The sequence below is a fragment of the Suricata suricatta genome, chromosome 3 (assembly GCF_006229205.1).
Source record: "Suricata suricatta isolate VVHF042 chromosome 3, meerkat_22Aug2017_6uvM2_HiC, whole genome shotgun sequence".
Classification (NCBI taxonomy): domain Eukaryota; kingdom Metazoa; phylum Chordata; class Mammalia; order Carnivora; family Herpestidae; genus Suricata; species Suricata suricatta.
The window spans coordinates 166,923,901-166,939,486 of record NC_043702.1 but is presented as its reverse complement, the minus strand read 5'-3'; the positions used below and the strand labels follow the sequence as shown (position 1 = coordinate 166,939,486).

Here is a 15,586-nt window from a genome sequence, read left to right as displayed (position 1 = left end):
ATCAAAAGGCCCAGGATAGGAGCGCCTGGGTGGCTCAGTCAGTGGGGTATCCAACTCTTGATCTCGGCTTGGGTCATGATCTCAATTTGTGAGATCGAGCCCTACATGGGGCTCTGTACTGACAGCACAAAGCCTGATTGGGACTCTCTCTTACCCTCTCTCTCAAAAATAAACAAACTTTAAAAGAAAAAACAAATGCCCAGGATCCAAGCCCGGTCCATGACTCACTAGTGGTCTCACCTTGAGTAAGACACCTTCTCCAAGCCTCATTTCCTCATACATAAAATAAATAGTCAAAATGCAATTAGCGAATGAGCATTAGAATTCTAATTTGCGCCAGGGTAATGGTGTGGCAGGCCACCCTCTGGAGCAGTGATGACAGACCCCATAAGATAGATGAAAACCACATCAAGTTTTAAACTAGAAAGCACCAAGCCTACGTAAAGTGATAATGTCCCCTATGCCAGCATTAGGATTTCCTAAGCTTCAGGAATTTTCACGTCTCATCATGGTTGATGCCAAGTGTCCCCCCCTGCATAACTATAACCTACCACCTGTAATGAATCCACTTATTTTCCTTAAATAGATCTATTTGAACAGAAACTCGATGTCACTTTGAGAACGATGGTCTGATCCCATCATTTTTTTGTACATGTTAGAAGACACCACTGCCACAATAAAAAATGTGTACAGTGCGCCGGGTAAAGTCACCATCTGTACCAGTGTTGGCACCATGCCTAGGAAACACTGATGTCTGCCAACCATCTTCTTGAAGAGCTGAATCAAAACTTACTTCACCTAAGCACTGGGTGTTGTATGTAAACCAATTTGACAATAAACTATTAAAAAAAAACTTACTTCCCCTAGGAAACCTTCTCTGACTTACTTTCTACCATGTTTTAAAGACTTGTTCATGATAAGCCCTTGCAGATTTAATTTAGACCTTTGCACTTGTTGATGTCAGTGTTCTCAGTTTGTTCTCATCTATGCTTTCAACTCTGGTGTTAAGTCATAAAACACCTTAAAAGGCAAAGATCTTGTTTCTTGTATTCCCTTCCATATGCCCAACTAGAGTACAGCAAACATTTGCTGAATGGATACGGTTTAAGTGAAGGAAAGGTGCCCACCAAATGCTCCCAGCTCTCTTTTTCTCGTCTGTATTCTGAATAGGGCAAAATTCACCCACATCATTGCCCAGTCTCCAGTCTGGCCACATCAGCAGCCTAATTCAGATGTCAATCGGTGAGAAGGAGGCTTGTTAAAACAAGGCTCTGGACCAGAGCAGGCATTAGGCAGATCTAGGGGAATACGTGGTCCGTGGGACCATTACTCAGAAGGCTCCGCCTCCTCGGACAGACCACCTGCAGAAGGTGCGAGGCATGCACACAGATGAGTGAGCATGGGAAGACCAAGGCCCAGCCGGGGCTGCAAGTAGGGGTTCTGTCGGCACCCAGACCACACAGGTCCACCCAGGGCTCCAAGCTAAGCCTGCTTCCTACAGCCCAAGAGTGGCTCTACCCTGATGAGGGGCCTGGCTCTCAACTTGATACTCTTCTAATTAGAAGTAAATCCCCGTAATACAGGAGAGCCTTTGCGTGTCCACAGTGCATTGCGGCCGTGAGTCTCAACACACTGACAAAAGAAGCTGCAAGTGAAATTACTGATTGAATACATCGAGACACAGAGCAATCCCTGTGTCAATGTTGACAGAGTAGCTCTTTATCGTCCAGCACCAGGAGGGCGAATGGTGCAGCAAACACACCAGAGGGGCTGGGAGAAAAAGAATGTCTGCTACTACAAAACTGTGGAGGCTTCTATCTTGAAACAACGCAAAATATCAACGCTAGCAATAATCACTCTTAACCTTAAAGGTATAGAGCTCTTTACGGTCTACAAAGCAGGACTCAGATCTGGTCTATCTCACACAATCCTTCTTCCCCTAACCCCGTCAGACATCATTTGCCCCATTTTTACACGTGAAGAAACGCAGGTTCAAAGGGTGTCTTAAACCTGGTTTCCTGCTTCCAAATCCAATGCTCTTTTCATCTCTAAGTCATCGAGTTAGGCCAGCTGAAAGATAGCAGACAGAAAATAGATGTTGAACACAAGGATTTGGGACGCCTTCTATGCCTCCATGATAATAAAGGACCCACTCTCTCCAAGTTCAAAAGCAGGGTTAGGAAGTCTTCCTTAAGTTGAGCTGAATGGCTCTCCAAGGAGCCCATCCCAGCCCTGAGCCCCCAGAGGGCTCCCACAGATGGTTTTCACATCTAAATCCCCCCTCAAAGGCACCTGCACCACCCCTCAGAGAGAACCCAAGGAAACCCAGTCTACCAGATGCCTAACCCCAGTACCATCACGTGAGGTTCAAAATTGTGAAATTTCTCCCCCCAAATCCTCCTCACCACAATCCTCCTCAACAGCTATCTGAGCTTGCCGCCGGACCTGCCCCATCAGTTTATTTCCTTATGCACTGAGTCTCCGATTGTCTGTACTAGTGAATCACTTCAGGGAACAGAAGGTGAATTTCTAATCAAACCATTCTCCTTTTCATTTTCATTTGTTTTCCTTTTTTGTATTTTGTACCAATGGTAACTAGCAAGGGAGAAAGCTATGCTGCCTTCCTACCCTGTTCAGTGGGGATCTCTATTTTGAAACAAAACAAAAAAAAAAAAAATGTTCCTTCCAACCGAGCCTTCCGCAAGCTATCCAGTGGCCCCAAGATGAGGCTAATCTCTGACAGCCCCATGGTCCTTGGATGAGAGAGAACACAGAGTCCTCCTCTCTCAGTTAATTACCATTTCTTGCTCGGGCATTTGATTTCAATAAAGTCTAATTACTTCAAATATCACTGCTCCTGCCCCTCCCCTCTCTCCTGCGCCTCTCTTCCTCTTGGAGAGCCTGAGACTGATGAACTCAAACACACCCGCAAGCCTCAGGCAGATGCTGTGACGAGTGAAGTCTTCGCAAAGTTAATAAGCCAGGCGAGTTAATAAACCAGACTTCCCAAAGTTAATAAACCTGGAAAGCACAATTATTACTATTTTTACTATTATGAAAATACCGCCATTATTATTGTTGTTGTTATTCCGGGCCTCGTAGGCAGCTAGCCTCAGACCCTCCCCCGCGCCTGCCTGCAGCCCCCACCTCACCGGTGGCAGTAATATTGTGTGAGTAATCCCAGGGGGCTCCCCGGCACTGCCCTGCTGGAGGAAGCAATATTGCAGCTCGTGCAGCCCCCAGTCCCTGCAGGCTCAGCTCTGCCCTTTTATATTACACACTGTTCCGTCAAATCCATCACCAGCCTCCCAGATCTTTCCAGTAGGCTGTGGAAATGGTGATTAAAGGGGCTGCAGACAGGGAGGAAGGAGAACAGGCAGACGAGATAGGAGGGAAGAAAGACACTTGGGTTTGGGATGTGCCTGTGCCAGCAGGGAGCCCCATTTCCGTGCGATGACTTGGTCCTTCCCCACCCCCTCTAGGTAACGCCTGGTCCTCTTAGGATCAGCTTGGAAGACCTGCAGCTTGGGGCATGATTAGCTCCCACTGCTTCCCAGATCCCCCTTTAACCTGCTTTCTGTCCCCATCAAGGGACAGCTCCATCCACAGGGCAGCCTTTTCCAACTGGTCAGTGGTGGGAAAACCAGTGCAAGGAAGAGCCACCGGCAGCAGAGCCTTGCAGTTCACCTGGGCCAGCCTCTCCTTTGGAGGGGAGGGGGGAGTCACACCTAAGTCACATGACCATGACAGGCCAGGCATCCATGGAAAGCTGGGCCTCCGGATCCCTGGCTCATCCTTAGGCAGCGATTGCATCCTTCTCTTCCCCAGCCCTTCCCAGCCCTCCTCGCGCTGTTTTCTGCCAACACGCCTAGTATCATTCTCAAACACCTAAGTCCTCTATTTCCCTGAATTCGCTCAGTGCCCTGTGGTTGCTGCTTTGGTGGCTGGGATCCCCACACCCCAGTGGTTCTCACCTGGGGGAGAGTTTGCCACCACCACCCCCCTCCCCGGGGAAGATCCGGCGATGCGGCAGCAGCGTTAAGAGACAGTCCTGACTGTCACGACTGAGATTGGCATCTGTCTAGTGGAAAGAAATCACGGAAGGTGCTCAACACCCTTTAATGCCCAGGGCATCCCCCCACCCATGACAACCAGGCTGAGATGCACAAACTCAACTGTAACCTCTCTGGCCGGCTCAACAATTCAGCCTCAAATCCCCTTGCTGGGGGGGCACCTGAGTGACTCAGGCAGTGACCCCGACTTTAGCTCAGCCTTTGGTCTCATGGTTCTTGAGTTCAAGCACCACATGGGGCTCTGTGCTGACAGCTCAGAGCCTACTTGGGATTCTCTCTCTCTCTCTCTCTCTCTCTCCCCCCCCCTCAAAAATGAATAAACATTTATTTTTTAAAAACCTCCTTGGGGCACCGGGGTGGCTCAGTCGGTTGAGCGTCTGACTTCGGCTCAGGTCATGATCTCATGTTTTGTGGGTTAGAGCTTCACATCGGGCTTCACATCCAGACAGCTCAGAGCCTGGAGCCTGCTCAGATTCTGTGTCTCTTTCTCTTCTCCTCCCCTGTTCACTCTCTGTCTCTCAAATATAAATAAATGTAAAAAAATTAAAAAAAAAAACCCTCCTTGCTAGGCCATTGAAAACACAGCTCTAGAGGCAAGCGTAGACATGGGCTGGGGAGCTTTCAGATTCCAGATTCAAAAGTCCCTCTCCTGGGACACCAGCTGAAATTAGGGGAGTGGATGTGAACTCACTGGTGGCGAGAAGGTAGGTACAAGAGACAGAAGGGCGACGGGGAGAGACCACAGAGGGGCAGAAGGAAGAAGAGGCAGCACCCCAAGGAGAGAAGAGAACCCAACCCGAATCACGGGCTAAAGCTCACTACCTCCACACTTCATCCAGAACCCACCACGGGCGCCCACCATGGTTCCAGGAGCTGCTGCAGCGCACGTGGACACCCAGAAAACAGCTCCCGGTCATCCTGACCTCGACAGAGTCAACCTAACTTGACAGAGAGAGAGAGAGATGCCAGATCGTCATGCCAGCCCTCTGGGTGTGCAAGACACCCAGGCGGCAGGAGCAGGGCCACCGCAGTGTCCTGGAGAGGAGTCCTGTCCCACAACCCACTGGAGGAGACACCAGACGCATGGACGGCCATCCAGCATTGCTCCAAACACCGCACTTGGCAGTCATCACCCAAGGGCAGGTCCAGTTTCTTTTAGGCAGCACTCCTCAGGCCACCCTCCCCCCTCCCGCCTCCCCGCCTCCCGCACCGCTCTCAGCCCAGATCCAGGCCCTTTTCAACAAGGTAGCTCCTGCCAGCGGGAGGCTTTGGAAGGAGTCAAGTGTAATTAAAAGCTGTGAAAGCGGCATTGTCTCAATTGTAAATCCTTCTCACTAAGAGGCCTTTACTGGGGATTTCTCAAAGGTGGGGAGAGGCCTGGGCGGCAGTGGCAGCCACCTACTCGGCTTAGAGAGCCCGGTGGAGAGGAGCTTTAATGGTAAATATTTCCACTGACTCTGGAGGCCTGGAAATTGCAGGGCTTCCTTTGCTCTGGCTCCTGGGTCCAGACCAGGGAGAGGAAGAGAGGTAAGAGTGGCCCGGAGTGAAGAAGAGACTGGACACAAACCGGGGGGGAGGAAGGGGGCCCCCCTCAACAAAAACACCCTTGTTTGGCCCTTTCTCCCAATTTCACACAGAAACGTCTGGATTTTGACCAGTTGCCCACTGGGCCAAGTGCCTGCTCCTGCGCAGAGTGTTGGGGAGAGGGTGTGCTGGTGGAGACTCAGTCCCAGCCCCACCGATGACCTCCCAGCGTGAGACGGAAGCAGGGCGCAGAGATATGAAGGTCCCCCATTCTGTGGCTGGGCAGTCCCGCCATGCCGCCTCCCGAGAGTGAGCACTCAACGCAGGAGTCTGATACACGCCCTGCAGCCCTGGAAAGGCACGCTCCCCGTTGTACCTCTGGAGTGTCCCCACCCAGCTACAAGTCTGTCCCCCCCGCCTGGCTGGGAACCCAGCAAAACGGCACTTTCAACAACAGCCAAATCATGGAAAGAGCCTAAATGTCCATCAACTGATGAATGGATCAAGAAGATGTGGTTTATATATACAGTGGAGTATTACATGGCAATGAGAAAGAATGAAATCTGGCCATTCGTGGCAACATGGATGGACCTCGAGGGAGTCATGCTAAGCGAAATAAGTCAGGCAGAGAAGGACAGATACCATACGTTTGCACTCATAGGTCTAACAGGAGAAACTTAACAGAGGACCATGGGGAGAGAAAGGGGGAAAGAGAGTTAGGGAGAGAGAGGGAGGCAAATCATGAGAGACTCTTGAATACTGAAACCAAACAGGACTGAGAGGGGAGGTGGGGTGATGGACATGGAGGAGGGCACTTGTGGGGAGGGCCACTGGGTGTTATACGGAAACCAACTTGACAATAAACTATAATGTTTTTAAATTAAAGAAATAAAAATAAAAAAATAAAATGAACAAAAAAAGACGGAGAACAGGTGATTCACCTGGTGGGGCCACCCTTAGGGTGTGTGGACCGGTGCCCACGCTGGCTGGCAGGCCGCCTGCAGGAGAGGCAGCCCCAGAGGGGACCTGGGGGAGGGGGATGCGGGCCAACAGAAAGATCTGCCTCGTGCCCTCCAGTCCCTGAGACAGCCAAGGCAGACCTTAATCTTCCAATGAATTCTAGGTTTCCTGTTGAATAATAAGGAGAGATGCACGCCTATTACCTCCCTCTCTTGGGCCTCCTGTCTTATCTCAGACCCCACGGAAGGAACACAACTCCCCGAGACCATCTTGGGTCATGCTGCAACGGAAGAAGGAGCAATTGGTCTCTCTGGGGCAGACATCTCAAAATACAAAGTGATGCTCATGACCGTATCACTATGCTTCGGGCACACACCTGGCCCCCTGGGAAGAGACAGTCCTGAGCTGAGAACCACCCACACCCTCTGCAGCAAGATTGGGCCTCTCTGTTCCCAAGACACGTCAGCAACCATTCAGTGAAGGGCATTTAGCAGGACACGCGTCTAGAAAGGCTAATTCATGAATGAAGGAAAGGGAGTGAAATTGGACAGTCCCACGAAACGGGACGAGAAGACAGAGCTACGTGGTTGAAGGGAGTAAGGGGCCACAGGCCAAAACCACTCCCCCAAAAGCCTTGCAGTGATGCAGGTGAGTGAAAGGTAATAAAATGGAGGGAAGAAAAAGTCTAGAGGCATTTGACAGGAAAGGCTGCTGGTAAAATCTGGCAGACTGCCCTCTCACCTCCCAAAAAAATCAGATCTCACAGAAACATAATTTTTAAGAGTTATTGCACATCCAATAATCATAAGGGTTTTTGACAGGCTAGTAGCCATCTCGAAGACTGGCTTATGTATTTCTTGCATATGTGCATGGAGTGTATGTGCTGCCCAGCGGAAGACTGGGGTTCAGTGCCGGCTGTGCTACCCATCAGCTAGGTGGGTTCCCAATACGCAGAATGGCAAGACTGAGATCAGAATAATATTAACAGCAGCGAGCATGGAGCGATTACTCTGTGCCAGCAATCACTCTCCACGCACTCACTGCACTTTACGTCATCCCCCAACAGTCTTGTATGGTTGGTATCATGATCCCCATTTTACAGACAGGGAACTGAGACATAAGAGCTAGTCACCAGGTCACACGGTAAGTGGCTGAGTCAAGATCTGAAACAAGGGCCCTCTTCCAGCAAACTGAGTTGCTCCTACTGACCAACCAGCCCCCCTACAAATCACTGGAAACTCTAAACAAAATATAAAAAATAAACCATGTGAGGATGTCAAATAATGACCAAACGCAAACACTCCAGGGAAGTCGGCACTTGGAAGAAGGGACTGAAACTGGGTGGTTTTCCTGTTCTGACAGCTTTTAGTCACCCAGAGTGACTAAGAACTTCAGATGGAAGAACCCCAGTCTACTGACGGAAAGGCCTGGAAGACAGACGGAGGGACAGCCACAGCAGCTAAAAGTGGGAAACGAAACCTGGAGAGACCCACAGAGGGGGAACCCCAAATTCCACGTGTAAGCTCTGCCTAAGTCTCTAGGTGGCCCTGGATCCCGGGGGCACTGGGTAGACTCTAAGCAGCCCAAATAAGGATCAAAACACTGAGCTGAGACCCCAGCTGCGGCTCACCAGAGAACAGCCAGAGTTTACAGCTGGGGTTCACCCAAGCCGGCTGCCTACTGGAAACTTCTTAAAATACAAATACTCTAAACTGAGGGCTGATGGGGGTGGGGGAAGGGGAAGGGGGATGACGGGCATGGAGGAAGGCATTTGTTGGGATGAGCACTGGGCGTTACATGGAAACCAAGTTGACAATAAACTATAAAAGAAAAAAATAAATAAATAAAAATAAAAATTGTGAACACACACACAAAAAGAAAGTAACTGCAGCCTCCAGAAAAAATTAAAATAAATTAAAATACAAGGTGTTTCCATATTTATCCTTTTTTTTAGAAGAAAAAGAGAGAAGGAGAGAAAGGGAATTAGAGGCTGATGGGGGGAGGGAAGGAGAAAGACCAAACCAAGAGCCAGTACTTCGCCTTTCTGGAATTTGGTACGTATTTTAATCATTTCTCTGTCCCTCCTGCCTCTCACCTGTTTCTTCTTCCCTTGTAATTTTCCTTCACCAAAGAAGATAAGAGTACTTTAAAATCTATTTTAGATTTACTGAATAGAGATTATGCTCACCATTCCTAATTTTAAACATGGTTGAAACATTTTAGATTGCCCTCAAAAAAGGGAAATGAAGTTTTTACTATGAAGCCTTCAACTGATTTTCAACAAGTCAGTGAAGGTTTTTTTAATCCAGCTCTTATTAGAGAACAGTACATGTAACTCATCTACTCTGAACATTTCACTGAAGGATCTGTCATTGGGGGACAGCAAGCCTGGTCACGTGGCCAGTAAAGAGAAACGGAATAACCCAGTACATACTCACATTAAGAAACATGGTGGACACAATCTTCAACCATGGTTCTACAAAGGACACCGAAAGGCACTTTATGACCTTTTAAAACACTCGTCTCCCATGAAAGAGTGATGCAAAACAAAACATCTTAATTCAGCCGAGTTAAGTGGAGATCGGGGTGGCTCTTAAAACATGCCTTTTGGTTGGAGTACTACATGGCCATGAGAAAGAATGAAATCTGGCCATTTGTAGCAACGTGGATGGACCTCGAGGGTGTCATGCTAAGTGAAATAAGTCAGGCAGAGAAAGACAGACACCATATATTTTCACTCATATTTGGAATAGAAAAAACTTAACAGAGGACCATAGGGGAGGAGGAGGGGAAAAAAACAGTTAAGGAGAGGGAGGGAGGCAAACCATAAGAGACTCTTAACTACTGAGAACAAACTGAGGGTGGATGGGGGATGGGAGAGGGGGGAAAATGGGTGGTAGACATGGAGGAGGGCACTTGTTGGGATGAGCATCGGGTGTTATATGGAAACCAACTTGACAATAAACTATATTAAAATTAATTAATTAGTTAATTAATAAAACACAATAAAATAAAATACAACTACTCTTTGAAGGAGCATAGGGATTCAGGTTACCTATAATGTACCATTTCTGGGGTACGATCTAAAATCATTAACATGGCCTGTACTTGAGAGAAAAGAGAATCAACAGAGATTGACCCCAAATGACCCAGATATTAGCATTATCTGACAAGAATGTTAAAGCATCTATTATAACTATGCTCAAGTATATATATTTAAAAAAGCTTAAAAAGAGGGAAAAGACAGGAAATATCAAAAAAAAAATTCCAACTATAAAAAGAACCAAATAGAGATTCTGTAACAGAACTGGTCAATAGAGTTTTCTGCAATAATAGACATTTTTTACGTTTTGGTTGCCCAATATAGTGCCCCCAGCCACCTGTGACCACTGAGTACCTACTATGTGCCTAGTGCGATGGAGGAACTGAAGTTTTCACTGCATTCAACTGTATTTAATTTAAATAGCCTTATGTTGCTAAAGTCACTGTGATTGGACACACGAGCTCCTGAATTGAAAAGTACCATATCTGAAATTTAAAACTTTACTGGATTGGCTTATAGCAGATTGAAGATGACAAAGAAAGTGTTGATGAATTTACACACAGATCAACAGAAATTACACAATCCAAAGAATAGAGGAAAAAAATCTGACAACTATAGCACACGGAATAGAAGGAGAGAGTAAATGGGTACATAGGGTTCCAAGGTCCTTATGTATTATGTGCAATGGTATAATATCAATGGTTAGGGGTGCATATTATAATCCTGGGAATCAATAATCTAAAGAAATATAGTTGAAAGTCACTAAGAGTAAAATAAAATTCTTTTAAAAATCCATTAAATAAAAGAAGACAGGAAAGGAGAAATGGAGAACAAAAAAACAGAGTGCATAAAGAGAAAGCAAAAGCAAAACAGAAAATAAAATAGCATAAAAATAGCAAAATAGTATAGCCAGCTCTATCCAATTATATCAATAACTGCATTACATACTAACGGACAAAATACTTCAACTGAAAGAAAGAGATTGTCAGAAGAGATAAATAAGAAAGACTGAGCTCTACGCCATCTATAGAAGATTACTTTAAAAATAAAGATTAGAAATCAGGCAGTCTTGTCTCCTGTTTTTCACTATTATGCTATCCATGATCTAAGAAGTACCTTTCACCACTAAAATCTAATCATTCCACATGTATATGTGCTTATACATATCAAATACACATATACACAATATGCAAACATTTCTTATGCTCAAGATACAATTACAGTAATTAAAGGTCAGATTTATGCATGCCTAAATCCTGACAAAATGGTAGAAGGAACCATTTACCAAGTTAACACTTTCATCACTGCAGATTTTGTTTCTCCATCCATCACTGTTCTGTCAGCTTTGTGCAACTGTGTCCAGGCTAACCACTTAACATATTCCTAGGGCGACCTAAACCTATGTGCTCAGCAACAGAACTGTCCCAGAACCGCCTGAACTTAGACTTCCACAGAAGGATTGCATGACCTTTCCACACAACCTGGCGAGGAGAACGAGCGGCATCTCCAGGGCTTTGCCACACAGACAAGGCAGCTGTGACAGGTGCAGAGAGCTCTGGAAGGCTCTGGAAAGCCTGAGCCTGATTCCCCTCTACACCACTTAGACCCCTGGTGACACTGGGGCCATGGCTCAGCCTCTGTGAGCCTCAGTTTCCTCATCTCACATGTGATGACAACTACATGATGTAGTGTCTGTCATCATAGACTCTCCAGACCTTTCTCTCTTTTAGGTTCTCCATGTCCATTGCCAGTAGTATTCACGGTGCCTTCAAAATAAGTATTACAAGAGTTGAGAGAAACCATGATTTTAAAAAATAAAACAAATAATAACTTTGAACTCCCTCAAAAAGGCTAAAGTACTCACAATGTAAACATAAGTCAATTCATTGTATAGATACACTTGAAAATTGGAGTGTACACCACTTGCTAAATTACTATTAGCAAATTGATTAATTAGGGTCCATTCTGCTGCTATATTTATAGAGGATGATGGGGGCACCTGGGAGGCTCAGTTTCTTAAGCGTCCGACCCTTGACTTCGGCTCAGGGCATGGACTCATGGTTCATGAGATCGAGCCCCACATCAGGCTCCAGCTGTCAGCTGGGATTCTCCCTCTCCTTCTCTCAAAATAAATAAATAAACATTTTTTAATAAAAGATAATCAATAACTTAAGAAGTCTCCTCAGCACGGGTACCTTCTGAGAGAGACTAAGCCTCTGTTAAATATGAGACCTAGAAAGTTCACACGTTTGTGAAATTAAAGTGTATTATTTGCTCCTGACAGCTGTAATCAAGTCAGGAGACGTCAGTTAAACCTTCAGTGGCGAACAGATGATCATAATTGTTGGCAAAGAAGGGCAAACATAAGCCTACTTAACAAATTTGCTAATTATCTTGCAGTGTAGGATTAATATAACAAATAAATACTGGATGCCTGCAGCTTAAGTTTATCAGTCAGTTTGTATAAACCAACAATGGGAAGCAGATTTTATCTGTCGGAAAGTTCCTGTTCTCAAACCAAGTATTTCTTGCTCTTGATTTTCCTTTCTTGCATCTGATGTGTGTTTTCACTTTACAAGGCAATCTGTCTGCCTTTATGTCCTTTTAAAATATTAGGTATATCCACTGAGAATTCTTAGAAAAGTAATGCTGAGGTTTAAAAGTAATGAAAGAAACAAACCCGTGATAGGAGAAGAAAATTGCCCATATGGGCATAATCTACAATTGGCTGGCAACACTGAGCGTTAGTGAGTAAATTATTAGTATAATTAGCTGCCATCTACTGAGAATCTTTACTAGATGCTGTATAAACACACATAATCTTTGATCCCTGTGACATAGATAAAGAGATAGTTTCTGCCTTTTAGAAATAAGCAGGCAGATTCCTCAGAGGTTAATTTGCCAAGTAACAGAGCTGAGATCTGAACCCTTGTCCATGTGGGGAGATGGGGGTAAGGGGTAGGTTTGACTTCCTGCCATCCAGTCTCATAACCTCCTATGAGAATGTCCTCACACTTTCCTTTCTTTCACATCATTAACCCTCATCCATTTGGGGATCACAGGCAGCTTCTAGATCTGACAAACTCTACAGACTCAGAAAAGCATATGTGCACACACACACACACACACACACACACACACTTACTTCTGGGAAAATAATTCAAGGGACTCGTGCACATCCTGAAACAAGACCCAGGTTGAAAACCTCTACTCCAGAGTCTCCAAGTATCAACACTCCTAGATTTTTCACTCACTTGTCTCCTCGGCATTTTCCTCTCTTTTCTGGCTTCTACGGAATAAAATAATGGAGCTCAGGGGCAAATACATTATCTTGTCCACAGCTAAGGAAAGTCTTGCTGCTCTCACGGTCCCCTCTGCCCCCTCTCTCCTCACGTCTTCACCAACTCAGTGAAGTAAGTAGTCCCCTCAGGGGAATATCCTGGAATCACCTTCTGTCTGCGCCTCTGTTTACCGCAGGGATGAGACACCTTTATCAATGACTCGCTTACTCTGAGCCTTCGACTGTGAGCACAGGGTACCTATTATGTTCCAGGCATTGGACTAGGAAACCAAACTGTGTACCAGGCTCTGTTCTCATGAGGCTTACATTCCAATTGGGGAGATGATATATTGACATAATAAAAAGGGTAAATTACAGCATGTGCCGGAAGGTGGTTAGTGAAAATACAGACATGGTATGGGGTAGTGGTATCGCAGGGGTGTGCTGCAGCGTCAGACAGACGGCTGTTTAAGCAGGAGGAAAACTCAGATTTGTGGATATTAAGGGGAAGATGTTTGTTGTTTCTTTACTGTCTTCCTTCCCCTCGAGAATGTAAGCTCCATGAAGTCAAGGGTTCTCTCTTTGTTATTCTTCGCAATTCTCTCCCAAGGGGCTGTAACAATGCCTAGCATATAGTAGGTCCTCTAGGAATATAGGTAACTAGGTAAATAATCAATGAAGTAAAATTTACCTTTCGAACTGACCAAAACTAAGAGGTAGGATATGGTTCTAGATGTCACCCTAACTATAACAATATTCTTAATTAAATGGAAAATTCAGTGCAGAGAAAACAGAAAGTGAGTCAAGATAGATGCACCTCTTAGAAGGGAAAATTGAACATTATACATGAAAAAAGATGATAACCTGAACTCCAACTCTAAGGTGTTTTGTTTTGTTTTGTTTTGTTTTGTTTTAGAGAAACAGCATGCAAGTGGAAGAAGAGGGACAGAGGGAAAGAGAGAGAATCTTAAGCAGGCTCCATGCTGAGCAGGGCTTGATTCCCACAACCCTAGGATCATGGCCTGAGTTGAAATCCAGAGCCAAGTGACTGAGCCGCCCAGGGGTCCCTGAACTCCAATCTTAGAACAACCAAATAAGGAACAGGATTTAAAACCCAAAACAACAACAACAACAAAATGCCAGGAAATCCTATACCAAATAGGTCTTTAAAATTATAAATGACTCTTGAAATATATTGCTTCTAAATGCTGACTCATCACCTCGGCTCTTGGTGAGGGACATGGGGACATGGCAGTTAAGACCAGTGCCACCAATCTGGAAAGTGCCAGCCATTCATCTGCACTCCCCGCGGCAGACCAGGCGTCCAGAACACTCACCTACCCTGACACCCATAAATCCGAAGCTCGGGTGTGGCTATTGGCTCAGTATTTATCTCTAGATGTTGACAAGTCTGAGGATATGGGCTGAGTCCCCACAGAAACTAAGGAGTGTTGACTCGTTTCTCTGGCCTCAAGTTACACCTCCGACTTTGTCCAGTGACCCCACATATGCATATCCCCAGATCTACAAGGGGACAGAGTGCATCACACATGTGTGTGTGTGACTACTTCATCCCCCAAATAAGGACAACTCAAAGCACATGCTTCATGTTCCAGAAGGCTGAAAGTGACCGCTGAGAACCGAATGACCCTCTGAATAAGCATTATTCTCCTAAACACACGATTCAAATCTAAGAAAGAATAAGTACTCTCTGGATGGAGGACCACAGGCAGGCATATTCTCCCTCCATCTTGTCCACAGAACTTAGCTCAAGGTGGTAAAAAGTCAGGGATACGAGCATGCCACAGCATGCGGCTTGACCGCCTCTGGGTCTTACCGTATTACAGCTTCGGAGCCTTCTCTTCTCTCTGATTAACTAGCAGTATCAGGGCAAAGCCGAATCACTTCATCGGAACAGTTCGACCCCTGCAACACTGTACATCATTAAATTTTTAAGGGAGCTCATTGGGGAAGTCTTCTAATCCTTTAATAATTGAGTTGAGGGAAAGGGGCCAGTGAGGAAGAGCGTTTACCTGAGCTGATATTAACTAGGCTTGGCTACTAATGGCTTTCCAACAATCCCACTGTGTCCATTAAAAGAATGCAGTCCATTTGGCCCTTGCTCTCTAACCGTCAACTGGGAAATTGAAAAAGAATACATCATGAAGTATCGAAATTTGTATTACAGTCTCCACACAGTTTTCCCTTCTAGCACTGTGGAGCTCAGTCTAAACTAAGCTCCACAACCAGCTGACAAGTAGAAAAATTCATTCTCTCCAATCGGCTGGGTATCTATGATATCAATAAACCTGTCAGTGATTTTTCCCACTGATTTTACTGGCCACAGAGGCAGTGCCATCAAAAAATACTCAGCTTCCTTGGTGGCAACCAATTTTAGTGTAATCTTCTTCTAAGTTAAGGGGTCTGGCCCTTCATGACCCTTACCATTTATTTCCTAGGGACTTAGGGGTGTGACAGCCCCAGACTTAAGGAATGATTTGTACCAAACTGTACATTGCTCTCTCCCAAAAACATTACCACTCCCACACCACGCACGTCAGACAGTGTGTGACCATACTCCACCCCTCCGAGAGCTCAGAGTAAAGGCACTGAGGCAAACTGTAAAATCTCAGAGAGATTAAGTGATCGGCCCAGGCCCACCCAGCCAAAGCAGAGGCAAAGGCAGGACTATGGCTCTAGGATTCT

General features: G+C 45.8%; 1 protein-coding gene across 1 annotated transcript in view; it reads right to left on the bottom strand.

Moving 5' to 3' along the window:
* LMX1A (LIM homeobox transcription factor 1 alpha) overlaps positions 1-15,586 on the bottom strand; it is a 163,760-nt gene that overhangs the window by 131,366 nt on the left and 16,808 nt on the right. The gene's annotated exons all lie outside the window — the stretch shown is intronic.